Source organism: Ixodes scapularis, unplaced genomic scaffold (genome assembly GCF_016920785.2).
Source record: "Ixodes scapularis isolate PalLabHiFi unplaced genomic scaffold, ASM1692078v2 PGA_scaffold3__209_contigs__length_174095766, whole genome shotgun sequence".
NCBI lineage: Eukaryota > Metazoa > Arthropoda > Arachnida > Ixodida > Ixodidae > Ixodes > Ixodes scapularis.
The window spans coordinates 172,605,539-172,610,197 of record NW_024609868.1 but is presented as its reverse complement, the minus strand read 5'-3'; the positions used below and the strand labels follow the sequence as shown (position 1 = coordinate 172,610,197).

The 4,659-nt window shown below is 47.8% G+C and overlaps 1 pseudogene; it reads right to left on the bottom strand.

Annotated features, from left to right (window-relative positions):
- Nucleotides 1-614: 614 nt before the first annotated feature.
- Nucleotides 615-1,882, bottom strand: LOC115332513 (annotated as a pseudogene).
- Nucleotides 1,883-4,659: the final 2,777 nt, after the last annotated feature.

The window sequence follows — 4,659 nt, the reverse complement described above, 5'->3', positions numbered from 1 at the left end:
GCTCAGCAACCTGCGAAGTTCATCTGCTACTGGTTCCCGGAGTGAATATGGGAGACGACGAAGCTTCGAAATTACCGGCTGCACGCCTTGCCGAGTTTTGACACGATGCGTGAATCGCTTAGCAAGGCCCAACTCAGGACTGAAAAGTGAAACGAAGTCGGGTGCCAAGGCTGGCGGAAGGTTGGCTTGCCTCGGTTGCCCTTTTGACTGCGTTGGAATGTGAGAAGGTGTCGGGTCATTGACACGCGGCGGCGGGGCGATGGACGTGTGCAGGCACTCGAGAGTGGAACCCTGAATTCGAAGATTTAGAGCCTTAATGCCGTCGAGGCCAATCAGACAGGTGCCTTGGCGAACGATGTAGAAAAGAAGTGGTGCAGAGCGCCCTTTAAATTGAACGTCTGCCTGAAAACACCCTAGCACAGAAATTGGACGCTTAGAAAAATCAAGCAAGGTGACGTGCGGAGCTGGAAGGAGCAAAACGCTTTCAAAATGTCGACGAAATGCGTGTTCAGACACAATCGAAACAGACGACCCCGAGTCAACAAGAAATGTCAAGCTGACATCCGCTACGCCCACTTTTATGTATATTGCTCTGCGAGCAGAATGCTGCACGGTCAAAACTTGCTCAGAACTTCCACTTGACAAAACATCGTCATCAAAATCAACTTCACGAACCCTGCCTTGCGTTTGTCGCTTGCGGTTGCATACTCTCTGAAAGTGGCCCTTGACGCCGCAAAACGAACATTTCTTTCCCTGCGCTGGGCACTGTGACGCTGATGCGCGGTGGTTCCGCGAGCCGCACCGAAAACAGTGAGGTGAAACGGACCGGCTATCTCTGTCTCGCCGAGGGGGGCGGTGCCCCTGCGACGCACGTGAACCGCTCGCTTTCCTTGAAAAGTTCTGCTGACAATGCTCCTTTGGCTGTGAACTGGTTTTTCGCAAAGAATGCGGACGACGCACAGAAACAGGCTCGACTGAAGCAGAGAATTCCTTTAGTTCTTCAGCTGCTTGCTCAAACTGAAGAGCGATTCGTACTGCGCTCTCGAACGACAGGGAGGAACCCTCGAGTAGGAACCGTTTACGTACGCGATTCGAAGCAACGCCGGCAACAAATTGGTCACGGAGAGCCTCATCTTGTGAATTGAACGAACAATGCAAAACGAGCTGCCGTAAAGCAGCAACGAAGTCATGAACGGACTCGCCTGCGTGTTGGTTGCGGCGGTGGAAACGATGACGCTCGACGACTACGTTGCACGACGTCGAAAACTGCTTCCGTAAGGCGGCGAGTGCAGACGCGTACACGTCAGTAGTGGCTGCGGAAGGCTTATCTTGAACTGCCGGTGCTGCGGCGCTTGACCCAGCAGGTAAAGTCCGGAAAACACGCTGCCCTTCCGCCCCCAAACAATGCAGAAGAATGGCCTTGCGTCGCTCTGGTGGGCACTCAGCTGCTCCGGACGCTAGAAGGTAGACTGTAAAAGTCTGCTCCCACTCCTCCCATGGCAGGGACGGACGGCCGGGCGTCTGGAGGAACGGCGGCGGCGGAGAGAGGCCGGGGAAGCTCATGGCGGGGCGGGCGTAGCCGGACGGTACGGGATGCCGAAGGTAGCTTGGAACGGGCTACATCCTCGTCGCCAATGTGATGTTTTCGAAGGACGGACGGAAAACAACCTTTATTCTGCACGATACATCAAATATATACACAAAGGAAGGGCGCGCCCCCTGGGGGTGGAAGAACACAAATGAATACCGAAACTGAATATAACAGTATCCACGATCGGCGGCGTGTCGGACAAGAAGAATCGGGAAACGGGTGTGTACGCGTTGCGGCAGTGTATTGAGTCGGCGGACGTCTATGAAGAACTGGCGTGCAGAACGTGCCGAGATTCCCTGTTCAAAGGTGCGGGGCCCCAGTTCGTGAACATGAACGGCTACAAGTACCCACTCATACCGGAGCACATACCGAGATTGAACGTGGTGGAGGAGCGACTAGTGGCGCCTCGACTCCCGTTCATGAGCCTTCGGCGGTTGACGTGGTATAACAAAGACAACCGGGGACTATATGGTTGTCACATAACCAATTAGCCAATCACACCTTAATTCTTATATTTATAAATACTTAATTTCCACCATAGTACAGCTTCGCTGGTCTTCCTTCTTCAGGAGAGTGGAAAGGCTGAAAGTTTTTTTTTCCATAAAACTTTGATTTCCAGGAAAACAAGAGGTGCCTGTTTATTTTTTTTTATGTTTTTGAGTTTTCGCACCCAGTCTCGGGTGTTCTAACAAAATGGTGAACTTATACCAGCTAACATGCACTTTTACTGTTCTTTTTTGCCTGTGGCTAGGGTTCCGTTCAGACGGAATACACGCCACTTGCCCCGCTGCCCCCTATTGCACCACCGGAAAGGGAGTCCCTTGACCATTTAGTTCAGTGACGTTTCCTTCACAACATTTGTTACTTTCAGTGATAACCGTAAAAAGAGAAATGTGTAAATATCGCCAAATGTTTGACAAAAAACAACTGTATGCCCTGTGGATCGAACCTGGGAACGCGCCGTATGAAGCCAACACCTTTCCAGTGAGCTACTCTAGAGCTTCATTTCATTTCATTTATTATCCCTTAAAGGCCCCACCAGGGGCATTACATAAGGGGGGGGGGGCAATACAAAGAAGCGCACAAGTAGAACTTTTATACAAAAAAACAAAAAAAACAAAACATAGAAACAAGATGTGGCTGAGCACCTGCCATAGGTAGGAGCATCGCACTGATTACATATTAAATATAGACGATACAGCATGTCTGAAGAGGTCGGGGTCACTGATGAGCACTACACGGTCCGGTAGATTGTTCCACTCTATTATGGCAAGGGGAAGAAATGAGTTGTTAAAGGTGACAGTGGAACCATGGATGCGACATACACTAAGGGAGTTAAAAAGTCGTCGGGATGAACGATGCGGTTCTAACAGTAGAGACCGTCTGAGTAGAGGGTGGTAATAAAAAATCTTCTGGAAAAGACAGATGCGTGATATTCTTCGGCGAGAAATGAGAGTGGGGAGGCATAAGGAAGCCTTCATGGCCGACACACTGGCAGTGCGTTCATAATTAGAAAGAATGAATCGGGCAGCACGATTCTGAATTGATTCTAAGGTGTTAGTGAGGTAAATCTGGTGTGGGGACCAAATGGCAGCAGCATACTCAATCTTCGAATGCACAAAAGTTTCGTAGGCCAGCTGGCGCAAAGCTGGAGGGGCTGAGTGCAGACAATGTCGGATGTAACCAAGCGTTCTGGAAGCTTCGGCATGTATGGCGTCAATGTGGAGGGTCCAAGACATAGGGGAAGAAAAATGAACGCCAAGGTATTTGTACGATTGAACACACTCAATTGTTGATGAGCCTAGAGAATATTTGAAAAGAGATGGGGAATGTTTTCGAGAAAAACAGACAAACTTACATTTAGAGTGGTTTAGTAACATTAGCCATTGATCACACCTTTTGGTTATATTATCGAGGTCTTTCTGAAGAAGAAGGTGATCGGAGGAGCAATTTATTTGGCGATCAATGACACAATCATCAGCAAATAAACGTATGTTAGAGGTGATAGAATTTGGAAGGTCGTTAATAAAGATCAAGAAAAGAAGCGGACCTAGGACACTGCCTTGTGGGACCCCAGACAAAACATTGGTAAGGCTTGATTCTAAAGTGTTGACGACTGTATATTGGACTCTGGATGAGAGAAAGCTGCGAATCCAAGATACGATTAAGGAATCAATATTGAGTCGCGATAGTTTTGCGAGTAGGCGTAGGTGAGGAACCCGATCGAAAGCTTTCGAAAAGTCTATGAAGATGGCATCCGTTTGAGAGAGTGAGTCAAGGTTAGTGTGCAGGTCGTGAGAAAATTCAAAAAGTTGGGTGTCGCAGGAATAACCCTGGCGAAAACCATGCTGGTTATGGAAAAAAAAGTTATTACAGGTTAGGTGATTCATAACGTTAGAGAGGATGATATGCTCTAAAAGCTTCGATGCAATGCATCTGAGCGATATGGGACGATAGTTATCAGGAAGGGATCGATCTCCGCTTTTGAAGACAGGAATGACGCGGCCAATCTTCCAGTCCGTTGGAACGCAGCCGTCTGACAATGACTGGTTAAAAATGAGCTGAAGAAATAAACAGGAGATGTCTCTCGTATTCAGTATTTTCGAGCAAATTGTATCAGGTCCCGGGGCAGAAGATACCTTTAGTTTATCTGTAAGATTAGAAATTCCAGATGCAGTGACAGTGATCGAAGGCATTTGGGAAAACGGAAGTAGAGGGAGGGAAGGAATATTATCTGGTGGCTCCGTTGTAAAGATGGAAGAAAAGTAATCATTCATTACTGACGGGGCAAGTTCGCTGGGCACAACGACACCGTCCTTGTCAACTAGCTCAATGGACTGCATACTAGGATTGGGTGTAATCGTTTTCCAAAATTTAGTAGGGTTGGTTCGAAGAATGTTGGGCAAGTCCTGATGAAAATACTTCTTTTTGAAAATTTTAATTAACGCAGTGTAGTCTTTTAGGCACTGAAAATACTTAGTCCACACAAAAGGAGAACCACTAGCCTTCGCTTTTCGAAAAAGGCGCTTCTTTTTGTTATCAATTGATTTCAGCTTTTTATTGTACCA